Source organism: Mandrillus leucophaeus, unplaced genomic scaffold, assembly GCF_000951045.1.
Source record: "Mandrillus leucophaeus isolate KB7577 unplaced genomic scaffold, Mleu.le_1.0 Scaffold80, whole genome shotgun sequence".
NCBI lineage: Eukaryota > Metazoa > Chordata > Mammalia > Primates > Cercopithecidae > Mandrillus > Mandrillus leucophaeus.
Genome location: NW_012108697.1, coordinates 5,845,749 through 5,860,050, shown reverse-complemented (window position 1 = coordinate 5,860,050; position 14,302 = coordinate 5,845,749). Strand labels below are relative to the sequence as shown.

At 38.9% G+C, this 14,302-nt stretch overlaps 1 protein-coding gene across 7 annotated transcripts in view; it reads left to right on the top strand.

Moving 5' to 3' along the window:
• The window catches only part of ADD3 (adducin 3 (gamma)), a 140,593-nt gene that overhangs the window by 18,957 nt on the left and 107,334 nt on the right, over nt 1-14,302 (top strand). The gene's annotated exons all lie outside the window — the stretch shown is intronic.

The following is a 14,302-nucleotide window of genomic DNA, read 5'->3' as shown; positions in this document are numbered from 1 at the left end:
CTGTAGTCCCAGCTACTCGGGAGACTGAGGCAGGAGAATGGCGTGAACCCGGGAGGCGGAGCTTGCAGTGAGCCGAGATGGCGCCACTGCACTCCAGCCTGGGCGACAGAGCAAGACTCCGTCTCAAAAAAAAACCAAAAAAAAAGCATGCGTTGAATTGACAAAGTGCAAGCTTTATTGAAGACACAGGTTACTAATCTGTTTCTCACACTAAACACTGTTTTTGTTATAATTAGTGCTTTTCAGAGTCCTTTGAAAATATTAAATAAGTAGAGCTTGAATTTTTAAAAAAACTTTAAATATCTAATCGAGTGCTGTTCTTCCTTTTAAACATAGACCTATTTGAAATTATTTAAACCCAATTTAAAATTAATTGGACAGTCATAGATTGTCATGTCATTGAGATTCAAAATGAGTACCTTAGTACATTGTGTCTTTGTTAATACTCTATAGTTTGAACTCGGGGTCCATGCCAGAGTATTTATAGGTGAGATTGTTATGAGGTCTTTCAGGTTCTGCCAGAGATTCAGTTCTCTTGGCCAAATGCCAAGATAGTCTCAAATTTTTACTGTTAATTTTTTTTACTGTAATGGATTGTATATATCAAAAATCCTCTCTAAAACATACAGGTTAGAAGTCTTTCCTTGGCTGTTGCTTGAAAGAAAAAGTCTGTTATCCCTTAGATTAATATAATTATTTTTTATTCTAGCAGTAGCTAATTATGGACGTGTGTGTGTATGTATGTGTATGTCAAACCATGCTACTTGAGGGATTCTCTTCCTTTTAGGTAAAGTTAGAAATTATTCACCTAGTGTATTAATATTTATTGAGTACCAACAGTATGCATAGAGTAATACCTTTATATGGGAAAAAAAGTGTTGGAGAAAAACGGTTTGTGGATCTTTTATTTATTTCATGTGTATTTTAATGTTGCTGAATATCTGGACCAGTCTCAAAGTTCAAAATTGAATTAATTGCACAGTTGAAAACATGTTAAATATTAAAAAAGTACTATTCAACTTAAAGTATTAGATGGTAGCACAGATAATGAGAATCAGAGCCTCTTGTTTCCTTAAACTGTTTTTGGTTGAGTATGTTTGAAAAGCTGCATTAAAAATCCCTTTCAGGCTTCTAGGACATTACTTAACTGCACTGAAGGAATAAATTTAGAGTATCCTAGAAACCTTAAAGAATGAATGTGGCTTTCAGAGTTGTCTAGCATAATCCAAATAATAGTAGCATGATCACCAAAAGGTATAAAATGGATGAAACCTATCTTTGATTTTAAAAGGCTTACTGTTCTTGTAAGTTTATTTCTTGAAGATAATGTTGCTTAGTTTAACTCTGCTAAAAGCTGAACCGTTATTGTACAAGATGTATAGGCTTTGGCATATGTTTATCTTTTTTTTTTTCTTTTTTTGTATTTTTGAGACAGCTCTCACTTTGTTGCCCAGGCTGGTCTCGAACTCCTGGGCTCAAGCCATCCTCCCACCTCAGCCTCCCAGGTAGCTGGGACTACAGGCATGAGCCACAGGCCTTGTTTATATCTTTAAGATAAGGTTAGATCTAAATTGAGCCTTTATTTGATGTCAGACTGATCTGCATCAGCACCATATGTTATGTTTACTTTTTTTTTTCTTTCAGTGAAAATGGGCCTGAGGAGATAGGTTTGTACGCAGTACATTAACTGGTGTTTAAGATGACTATCTCTTCAAGGCTATGGTGTTTTGTTTTGTTTTGTTTTGTTTTGTTTTGAGATGGAGTCTCTCTCTGTCATCCAGGCAGGAGGGCAGTGGTGTGATCTCGGCTCACTGCAGCCTCTACCTTCTGGGTTCAAGTGATTGTTCTGCCTCAGCCTCCTGAGTAGCTGGGATTACAGGTGCCTGCCACCATGCCCAGCTCATTTTTGTATTTTTAGTAGAGATGGGGTTTCGTCATGTTGGCCAGGCTGGTCTTGAACTCCTGACCCTCAGGTGATCCTCCCCAGTTGGCTGCCTGAAGTGCTGGGACTACAGGTGTGAGCCACTGCACCCGGCCAAGGCTATGGTTTTAATCTAGGGTTATGAAACTCATTTTTTCTGCAGTGGGCATATGCGATTTCCATAGGATAAACATTTCCCTCAACCAGCTAGGGGGTAAAAACACTTCTGAGAAATTTAAAGACAGTAACATAATGTCTTTAAAACCAGTGTCTCAAGAAGTATACTATATTAATGAAACAATAAAATAACAGTAATCACAGATATGTTAATGCAAGCAATGGATTAAACAGGATAACCTAACTCCAGGTAATATACATGAAATTATTGTTTTAAGCTCCCATACCTCTTTAAATTTATTCTTGTAATTTGTTTCCCCTCCCTCACCAAGGGAAGTGCTCACCTTTTTAGATGTAATGGAAGAGGAGAGTGCTGATGTGAGTGACTCAGTCTGTTTAACTCTGCTCCCATGGCTGTTTGTTGGTTACCTGCTAGAGGAGGTGGAACTCAAACAATGTAAAAGCAATCAGGTTGGAGAGGTACTGAGTTTTTAGTATCATGGGAACTTGGTGTATGTCTTCATCACCATCAGCAGTGTTTCTGTGCAGTTTTTCCACAATAGCTCAGCTCATCCCTAGCAAGGACAGCATTTCCGTTTTCCTTTTCCATACAGTATCCTCATCTATCATCTTTTGATTTGCTAGAATGACTAAATGCTATAGCAGAAAGATGGGTTTACTCATCCTGCTGGAGAAGATAGTTAGGCTTACTTGCCATATCTAAGGAAGCATATTTGGAAGTCAGGGCCTCCCCAGGAAGTTTTAAGAACACTCCACTTTTACGCCCTAAGAAGTTAGAGTGAGCAATTGTTAGCTACATTGTGACTTCTCTTCTCATTTATCTTAATACATGACAAAAAAAATTCTAAAAGATCAGCCTTTTAATATCTAAGGAAGTGATTGGAAAAGGGCAATGGTCAGAACTCAAATGGAGTTGTGATTGGCCATAAGTGCCTTGGATGAGTGGAATGCTTCATTGCCTGAGCTGCACAAATGGGAGGTAGAAAGGGATTTGCAATGAAGTTGATGAATTGTTGGTATTCCTTATTTCCACAGCCAATCTTTTTTTTTCCTTTTTTTTTTGAGGGGAGTCTCGCTCTGTCTCCCAGGCTGGAGTGCAGTGGCGCAATCTCCGCTCACTGCAAGCTCCACCTCCTGGGTTCACGCCATTCTCCTGCCTCAGCTTCCCAAGTAGCTGAGACTACAGGCGCCCGCCACCACGCCCAGCTAATTTTTTTGTATTTTTAGTAGAGATGGGGTTTCACCATGTTAGCCAGGATGGTCTTGATCTCCTGACCTCGTGATGTGCCTGCCTTGGCCTCCCAAAGTGCTGGAATTACAGGCATGAGCCACTGCGCCTGGCCTTCCACAGCCAACTTTTTAAAGGTAAAAACAGTATACCTCTTACTTTGCCTGTCTTTTATTGTTTGTTTTTTTTTTCTTTTGAGACAGAGTTTTTTTACTATTGTTGCCCAGGCTGAAGTGCAATGGCGCGATTCTCAGCTCACCACAACCTCTGCCTCCCGGGTTCAAGCTATTCTCCTGCTTCAGCCTTCCTATCTGGGATTACAGGCATACGCCACCACGCCTGACTCATTTTGTATTTTTAGTAGAGATGGGGTTTCTCCATGTTGGTCAGGCTGGTCTCAATCTCCCGACCTTAGGTGATCCACCTGCCTCGGCCTCCCAAAGTACTGGGATTACAGGCATGAGCCATCGCACGTGGCCTTCTTTTACAGTTTTTATTGTCAGAGTTGAGTTCACTTTCCTAAGGGAAGGTAGAATTTTTTTTGAAACGGAGTCTCGCATTGTCGCTAGGCTAGAGTGCAGTGGCATGATCTCTGCTCAGTGCAACCTCTGACTCCCTGGTTCAAGTGATTTTCCTGCCTCAACTTTCCGAGTAGCTGGGATTACAGGCATGTGCCACCATGCCCAGCTAATTTTTTGTATTTTTAGTAGAGATGGGGTTTCACCATTTTGGCCAGGATGGGAAGGTAGAATTTTTAAGGTGAATTCTATCTGATTGCTTAAAATTTTAGCTTTCAACTGGAGGTTGCACTAAGAGGAATTTTTTTCTTTCTCCACAACTGTCTGCTTCTTAAATTTCAAATAAAGATTTTCAAAATAGAAATGTGACAAACCTTACTCAACATTTAATAATTGGAAGCTATTGTTTATTAAAGTACACGTTATCAATGAATTAGAAATTCATTACTTTAAAAATACTTGTTTTTTTGCAAAACTAGATCAGTGATTTTCGTATTAGAATGTTTGATTTTTTTTTTTAAGTGGGCATCACATTTATTTCAGTTAAAAACGCTGAAAGTAATACATCCTTTACTTCATCTGTCATGGTGAATGTTGATAATGATAAAATCGTAGTTCTCTAAGCACTTTGCCATCACTAAATACCTTAGTAAAACATGTGATAGACCGAGGGTCTGGTCACTAGCCACAAAAAGGCTGTCATAGCAGAATATAATAGGGAAGGAACATTTTATGCCTAAATAAGAACGGTGTATTTGCTTGAGATAGTAATAACCTCTGAGAAGCTGATTAATTGGTAATCACTTAAGTTAGATGATTTTATATTGTTTGATGTCTTATAATCTAAACGTCCCTGTGCTCTTTTAGAGTGTCTGCCTTGACCAATCAGCATTTCAGGAGGGATTATGACTATCAGTTAAGTGCTTTGAAGAGAGAACCCCTGCTTTGTGTCACACCTGAATGTAACAGAACATACTTCTTGGGGCTGTTTAATTTGGGCTCAAAGGGAAGAGTGCCATCTACTGAATGGCCAGCATCAAGTTGAGCAGCTCCTGTTTTCCTTACAGAACTCTCAGCCAGTTCCTGGAGAAACCAGGCCCAGCTTCATTTGGAGGATTTGACAGGATCTTAATACCAAGTGGAATTGTTGCCTGCTTAATTTTAATTATGCTTCCCAGCAGGAGGCCTAAACACATGATGATGAACTAATTCAGTACTTGTTGGAATGCATGGGAAAAGAGAAACCTTAAGAAGTTGTTGGGTCTTATATTAAAAACAGCCGAGTAGTGGTGAAATTAAGTGATAAAGAAAATTATTTTAATGAGAGAAGTCTTTCAATAGCAGGTCTGGTTGGTTATTGATGGCTCCTGCAGACAATAATGATGTTCAAATCTGCTTGGACTTAGAATCAGCAAACAAACCATTTGCCTAACTGGAGGTAAGGATTTTAAGAATACTTGAATACTTCGATTTTTTTTCTCCTGTGCTTTTTGTCTCATTTTCTAAGGCAATGATTCCTACTTGAGTAAATTCACTGTTTCAAAGTAGATTTTGTTGTTTTGGTGTATGGTAGTGGTTTCCTGGTTTTTGTTTGTTTTTTCTTTCCCTGTTTTCCAAAATCTTTCTGTAGTAGCAGCCATGGGTAGAACTGGAGGTAGTATGGCTGGGCGTGGTGGCTCACGCCTCTAATCCCAGCACTTTGGGAGGCCGAGGCTGGTGGATCACGAGGTCAAGAGATCGAGACCATCCTGGGCAACATGGTGAAACCATCTCTACTAAAAATACAAAAATTAGCTGGGCGTTGTGGCGCACATCTGTAGTCCCAGCTACTTGGGAGGCTGAGGCAGGAGAATCACTTGAACCGCGGAGGTTCTAGTGAGCCGAGATCGCGCCACTGCGCTCCAGCCTGGCGACAGAGCCAGTCTCCGTCTCAAAAAAAAAAAAAGAACTAGAGGTAGTAGAACTAGTTATAGGTCAGTTGGAGGTTTAAGGTATCTGGAGTAGGCTTGTCAAAGCCAGACAAGAAAGAACTTTGAAAATATGAATTGAAAGGAAGCTTCGAAATTGTTGCCATAAAAATACACTTGATTGTTATATATTTGTATCAATTATATATAATTACTTAATTAGTAACTATTTTTATTAGCCTTTAAAACCTGCCAAGGATCATTTTAAGCACTCCACGTAAATTATCCAAAGTTTAGTGAAGTAACTTGCCCAAGATCATACTGTTAATAAAGGACAGAGCCAAGATTTGAGGTCAGGGCTAATACCCTTAAGCACTGTGCTATACTGCTGATTTATTTATGTTTATTTTTGTTGGCGGCTGCACAGAAGAGTTGAACCAAGATTAGAATGATATTTTTGCCTTGGCTGGAAAATACTGATGCTGGGGTTCTTGGTTTTTTTGTTATTGTTGTTGTTTTTAAGAGAGTGGTAAAATGGGTAAATAGGATTGAGATTTCACTAGAATCAGGACGTATACATGAGATGAACTTCCAAATGTTTTCTATTTGATTTTGTCTATGTTAACTTTTGTTCCTTCTGCTATATTTAAAACCACAAGAAAAGTTTATTAGTGAAACATGAAGTGAATTGTTTCACATTGGGGCATGTGCTTAAAATATACCCTTCATGGGAGGAGTTACTGAAGAGTTTTTTGGCTGGGTTTATTTTTTGTAGGAGAGTGGGGATTTGTTTTTTATATATATAATATATGTATATTGCTTCCTCCTAAATATTTTTAGGTGGTAGTGCTTTTCAATATGGCAATAATAATCCATGTCCACAGTACAATAAAATTAAACCATGTGCCAGCCTGAGGTCCTGGGGAAACCTCAACTTTTTGTACATACCAAGTACGTTCTGTATACTGAATAAGTACCATACCTTACATGTATGTACTAAAACTTCATTGAATCCATGTATTCTTTAAATTAAGGGATATTTAATACCTGACTATTATTGTGAGTAATGGTCTAGTTTGTTAACACGTTTTGACCATAAAAGGTATCTTGTTTAAAAAGGTTGGGGATCATTGTTTTGGTATAACCAAAAGCTTCTAAAATTGCAGTTCAGTGATGATTGTGCTGTGTATTCTTAACCCAGTCACCCTTAGGGCTTCTGCCCTTCTCCTTTATCTGTAAGGAATTATACTTTAATATGTGTCTTCCAGAAAATCCCCATAGGTTGAGATACATCACTCGTTGAGACTGTGACTTTCCAGTCAAACATAGGAATGGTCAGCAATAACTAAGACAATGCAAAAGATGTTACTTGCCACTGTGTGATGAATGCCAGATGACAGATACAGAAAACAAATGCTACAGGTCAACTGGTCAAGAAAAGAGATGGAGTGGGCTGGGCGCGGTGGCTCACACCTGTAATCCCAGCACTTTGGGAGGCCGAGGTGGGTGAATCCCTCGAGGTCAGGAGTTCAAGACTAGCATGGCCAACATGGTGAAACCCCATCTCTACTAAAAATACAAAAATTAGCCAGGCGTGGTGGCAGGTGCCTGTAATCCCAGCTACTTGGGAGGAGGCTGAGGCAGGAGAATTGCTTGAACCTGGGAGGTGGAGGTTGCAGTGAGCTGAGATCATGCCATTGCACTCCAGCCTGGGTGACAAGAGTGAGGCTTCATCTCAAAGAAAAAAAAAAAAGAAGAAGAAAAGAGATGGAGTGGTCAGAAAAGGCCTCACAGGAAAGAACAAGGATGGACCTTGAAGGAGTTAAGATTTCATTAAGTGGAGAAGATGGAAAGGATTTTGGCCAAAAATTACGTCCATGAAAATGATTCTTTTTTCTGTAGCACAATGGGAGATAGTTTATAATAGTGGTTCACAGTAGTTTGCCACTATAAGGCATTTAATGGCTACGGCGAAGACTTATTTGTAATGGTGCCAAGGACTGGCCTCCCTAGGAAATACATTAGAATATGGCAGGAGTGAGGGGAGGGGATGGAGTGGCGGTGGTGGTCACATGTAGTCTTTTAACAGTGCTCCCTCTTAACTCAATATGAAAATTACTGGTTTTATAGGAATATCCGTATACTTCTGTTTTGAAGGCAGTAATGCTTAGGAAAGTTAGTATTAACAGAAAGACTTTAGAAATTCTCATCATTCCCAACACTAGACAAGGAAAGCCTCATTTTGGGGAAGAGGTGTACATTTTTAAAAATCTGTATTTGTCTATCATTTACTTTGTTTGCCTAATGCTAGAGCATATTCTGTCAATGTCTGTTATATAACTTTTAAATCTAATATGTGGATGATGGATGGATTGAGTTGATACGAGATATGACCATTTTACTTAAAATTTTTGTAAAATAACATTGTCTGTTTTCAGATTTTAGGTTTGTTCCAAAGTGTCTCAGTTCTCTCACTCAGACTTGTCATGTTTATCCCTCACTATTTGAAAAATACTTAGTGTAACTCTATTCAAGACATTTTGAACAAGTAACTTTCTGTTTTCTTTAGTTTTCTTTTATATAAAATACGGATTCATCTGTGCTTGAAGGTGCTGTGATTATGCTTCTGAAGAAGCTGAGTTCGCCAGTTTGTAGGTTTACTTGGAGAGTGGCCAAGAAACCTGATTGTACTGTGTGAAGATCCTGGGAATGGGGTTAATAGAAGATTGAAGACCATGAAAGTCCTTGGCTCTATGTATATGTGGCACTTAAGAGAAGGACATCATTACCCCAGGAGCTTGTCAACTCCCAGCGTTTGTTTCAGCTGTCCGGAAGCTAAGAGACTTTGGCAAAGGACAGATTCTTTCCAAAATACATGAAATGAGCAGGAATAGCAACTTTTCCTAAAGCAAACTGTAGAAACATTGTGGTATCTTTTTCCATAAATGCTTTCCACTCTCATCTGAAAGTTAGATGTAGTAATACTAGTTCCTCATAAATATTTGTTTGTGACCTGTTTAGCCCTTATTTTTTTGAGCAACTCAGTGCATCCTTTATTCATTTATTCATCAAATATTTATTGAGCAATTATTACATGTCAGGTTCTGTTCTAAGTGCTGGGAATTTGACAGTACGCAAAACAGACAAAACCTCCTGCCCTAATGGAGTTTATATTCTTGGGAGTAAATAGAAATAAAGTATATGTCATGTTAGTGATAAATGTTATGGAGCAATATAGAGCAGGGAAGGAAGACTAAGGGAGTGTTTGGGGGTAATTGCAGACTTAAATAGCAGCCAGGAAAGGTCCTCACAGAGAAGGTGACCTGTGGGCAAAAACGTGAAGAAGGTGAGAGAGCATGCATGTGGATGTCTGGGGGGAAGAACATTGCAGGCAGAGAAAGCAAGAAACCAAAGGCCCCAAGGCCCAAGCATAACTGGCATGGATGAAGCAGAATTGAGGTGGGGGTAATGGGAATCTACTGGATAGCTTCAAACAGAGGTGTGGCACAATCTGACATATGTTTTAAAGGTTTTCTTTTGGCTGTGTTTTGAGACTAGACCATAGTGAGCAAGTGTAGATATAGGGAGACTACTTAGGAGGTCAATGGAATACTCTTGGTGAGAGATGTATCTGGTAGAGGTGGTGAGAATTTATTGGATTCTGGATATATTTTAAAGATAGAATCAATAGGATTTTCTAACTAGAATATGGGGGTATATGTTGAGAGAGAGGAATCAAACTTGACACCAAGGTTTTGGGCCTAGGCAAAACTCTAAGGAGGAGCAGTTTGGAGAATGGGAGAGAGTAAGAGTTCAGTTTGAGTCATTCATTTGAAATGTCTGTTAGACATCTATTTGGAAGTTGCTATGAGGAGAGATCAGTGCATAATTATAGGCTGACTATATAAACTTGGGAGTTGTCATTTTCCTTCTCTTTTTTTTTTTTTTTCTTGAGATGGAGTCTCGCTCTGTCGCCCAGGCTGGAGTGCAGTGGCGCCATCTCAGCTCACTGCAAGCTCTGCCTCCCGGGTTCACGCCATTATCCTGCCTCAGCCTCCCGAGTAGCTGCAACTACAGGCACCCGCTGCCACGCCTGGCTAATTTTTTTTTTCTTGTATTTTTAGTAGAGACGGGGTTTCACTGTGTTGGCCAGGATGGTCTCGATCTCCTGACCTCGTGATCTGCCCACCTCGGCCTCCCAAAGTGCTGGGATTACAGGTGTGAGCCACTGTGCCCGGCCCCTTCTCCATTTTTTAAATGGATGCATATTTAATCCCTTTGATGACTAGAATAAGCTTTGCTCTAATATGGGTTTGAGGTATTTCTATATATCTTTATGCTTTGAAGGGATTTAATTTATCTTATAAAACCTTGAATTTACTTTAACTGCTAAGGACACTTAGTCCTAAAGGAAACCGTTTTCTCTAGGGATTGAACAATTTTATTTTAATCAAAATGTGAAAATAAAAATAGTGTTGTTACTGCCCTTTAAAAATGGAACAATCTGGCTGTTCCTCAGAGTTAACGTGGTTAAAAATGGTAACAGTTTATGATCCAGCACTTCTCATAGGTATATACCCAAGAGAATTGGAAACGTGTTCCCACAAAAAACTTGTACACCAGTGACCATAGCAACATTATTCATAATAGCCAAAAAATGGAAGCAACCCATATGCCTATCAACTGACAAATGCATAGACAAATGCGGTATCTGTACAGTGGGATATTATGCAGTCATAAAAAGGAATGAAGTATTGATGCATTTTATATTATAAATGAACCTTGAAAACATGCTAAGTAAAAAAGCCAGATACACAAGGCCGCATATTATATGGTTCCACTTACATGAAATGTCTAGAGTAGACATTTATAGAGACAGAAAGGAGATGAGTGGTTGTCAGGAGCTGCAGGAAGAGGGATATGGGGGGTGGAAGCTTAATGGGTACTAGGTTTCCTTTTGAAAAGGAAAGGTGATGAAAAAGTTCTGGAACTACATAGTGGTGATGGTTGTGCAACATTGTGAATATACTGAAAACCACTGACATGTACAATTATTAGTAAATTTTATGGTATGTGAATTATGTCTCAAGTTTTTAAAAATACCAGGAAAAAATCTGTACGTGCACATTCAGATGTATAGAAGAATAACTAAAATAACTTATGTGGACCTTATTTCTGAAACAGAACTGTTTTCCCAGTAGAAAGTTGGGTGAAACAAGAATTACCGCACTCAACCTAATTCAGCCTGCTTTGCTTAAAGAGGCCAGGTTAAGATGCTTTTCTTGTCCAGGTAGAAATCAGGAGGTGGTTTGTGATCCTATACTTGATAACTAATGGGTGAGTCTAATTTTTTTTAACACTTGATTTTGTGGAGGATGATCTAGAGAAGCTGAAGAAGCCTCTATGATGATCCTTTCCATGGGTTTCAGAGAGTAGGAACTGTCTTTTGAATAAGTTTATTAGGTGTTAAGCAATAAAGATGGTCTACTTTTTTCTCCATATCTATAATTTTAAAATATGGAATAATCAATTCCCAATTTTTTTTTTTAGCCAATCCAAAGTTATATTTACCTTCATAAAAAAACAGAACCATCAAAGAGGATGGTACTGGGTTGGCTAAAAGAATTTCTAAATTACCTTTCATATACCACTTACCCTGGAGTTATTTTTTTGAGATATAATTCACATACCATAAAATTCACCTCCTAATTTTATTTTGGATAGATATATAATTTTCTTTATTAGAATGAAAACTTGTAGAAAAGAGTGGTCCATATTATTTGAATGGCTGCCATATTCATAGCTTGATAAGTTTTCAGTATTGTAAGGGAAGCATATGTGAACCAGACAAAAACCTTAGTGGTGAAGATAGACATTTTTGTAAGTTAACAGACTCCAACACAAACCTGAGAACTATACTATAGCAACAATTCAAAGGAAGTACAGGTGGGCACAGAGAAGGGAAATATCTCACTGGGGAGAAAACAATTCAGGGAGGAGAGTGGCATTTGACTTGAGCTTTAGAGGATCCAGTATCATTTCAGCTGTTGGGGAGGAGGGTAAATTATAGGCCATAATACTAGAATATGCAAAGCCATGTAAGTCCGTGGGATGGATATGATGGGAGAGGAAGGAGGAATGGTGAGGTTGAGAGGACCAGATCATGCAGGCCCTGGGTGCTACTTTAAGAAATTTAAGTTTTATTCTGTGGCACCTCTTTCAGTTGATAAGAAGCATAATCAAATGTGTCTGAGATTTGGTGGTGTGAAGAAGGTCACTACAGAGAAAGAGTGTGTTGGCAAAGAGGTTAGGAGGCATTTAGAGATAAGCAAATGAACTAAGGCCATGGCTTTGAGATTAGAAAGAGAATGGTATTTGATGTGTGATGGTATTTGGAGGTGGGGCCTTTGGGAAGTGATTATAAGGGATTAGTGCCCTTATAAAAGAGACCCCAGAGAGCACCCTCACTCCTTCCTCCATGTGATGACAAGCAGGATGACAACTATCTATGAACAAGGAAACTGGCCTTTACCAGACACTGAGTCTGCCAGTGTCTTGATCTTAGACTTCTCTGGCTTCCGAACTATGAGAAATAAATGTTTGTTGCTATAGTATAAGCTACCCAGTCTATAGTATTCTATTATAGCAGCCTGAATAGACGAAGACAGGAAGGAATGGGACATTTTGGAGGCAGAAATCTGTGCAACTTGCTGAACAATGGAGAGGCTCAAGAAATATTTAGTCACCGAGGGTTGAAATCTAAATGTGGCATTTGACTCCATTTCCAATGCTCTGATTTATGACAGAGGAAAGATAACGCTTGTACTGCTTAGAAATGAAGTAGATTCAGCAAGTCTTGAAGGTATATTTTTCTTCCCAAACATAAACATTTTAGAAACTTGACTAGTTCTTAATCTGCTTTACTGCTCAAGTATTATCCAGTCGTCGAATCTTTGAATTTGTTTTCATTTGTGAATTTGGAAGTTGTTGAATAGTCATCATTTTGGCTAAAGAATAGTCTTTTTGTTTCCAAATGAAGGTGCTTCCCCTATGCTGTGTTTTTGCATTTAATTTTAAACTTTTGTGCATTGTATTATCCCATGCAAATTAACACAGGAACAGAAAACCAAATACCACATGTTCTCACTTAAAGTGGGAGCTAAACATTGGGTACATGTGGACATAAAGACAGAGCAGTCGACACTGGGGACTACTAGAGGCAGAAGAGAGGGAGGGGATAAGGGCTGAAAAACTATCTGGCATAGGTGCAGTGGCTCACGCCTGTAATCCAAGCACTTTGGGAGGCCGAGGCGGGCGGATCACGAGGTCAGGAGATCGGATCCTGGCTAACACGGTGAAACCCCGTCTCTACTAAAAATACAAAAAATAGCCGGTTGTGGTGGCAGGCGCCTGCAGTCCCAGCTACCCAGGAGACTGAGGCAGGAGAATGGTGTGAACCCGGGAGGTGGAGCTTGCAGTGAGCCGAGATGGCGCCACTGCACTCTAGCCTGGGCAACAGAGCAAGACTCCATCTTACACACACACACACAAAAAACCAGCCAGCACAATGCTCACTTCCTGGGTGATAGGATCAATCGTACCCTAAACCTCAGCATCCCACAATATACCCATGTAACAAACCTGCACAGGTACACCCTGAAACTAAAATAAAAGTTGAAATTGTAAACAGAACTGTTGTACAATGAAATAAAAGAATTGAAGGCGTTGGGCTTTTCAGTATCAAATATTGCATGTTGTCATTACAGGAAGTCATTGTGTCATCTTGGCTTCCCCTTAATAACATGATGGTTTATCTTGGAACTTCAAAAGTAAATATAGAGTAAGCACCTATAGTAAATTATTACCAAAAAAAAAAAATCACATGCAGAATTATTTTTGCTATGTGAATTTAGTGGAGAATCCAATCCAGTAAGACTTTTTGCACATTTGCATGGTGAAACAAGATGATTTGGCTCCTCCAGTAGCTTTGTTACAGGCAAAATAGACCATTTTTGTTTGTAGCTCCTTGTGATGAGATATTTAACACAGGGCTTTATATTAGGACATAGTGATTTTATAAATGGGTGGGAGAAAATGCTGAATTTGACAGAACTTCTGGATTATTTCAATGTAAAATTTTCATGCTTAAAATTTTTAAGTGTTAGATGTTTAAAATAACTTACTCAAAAGTAATTCTTAGTAAAATGAAAATCAGGGAAAAGCACTGAGTTTTTTAAAAGCAAGAATGATTTTATTAACTTGGTTTCAAAGTTAAGCTTACTATTTGAATCAAATTTTTATAAAATCCATTTTATTTTTTAAATACTTGAAATTTTGATTAAGAAATATAAGGACATGGAACAAAATAAGGCACAAAAGAATATACAGTGAAAAGTAAGTTGTCACCCCCAAACCACTCAAGTTTCCTCCTCTTTTCTTTGTTTTTTTGGAGACCGAGTCTCACTCCATCACCCAGGCAGGAGTGCAGTGGGTTCAAGGGGATTCTCGTGCCTCAGCCTCCTGAATAGCTGGAGTTACAGGCATGCACCACCATTCCTGGCTAATTTTTTTTTTTTTTTTTTTTTTTTTG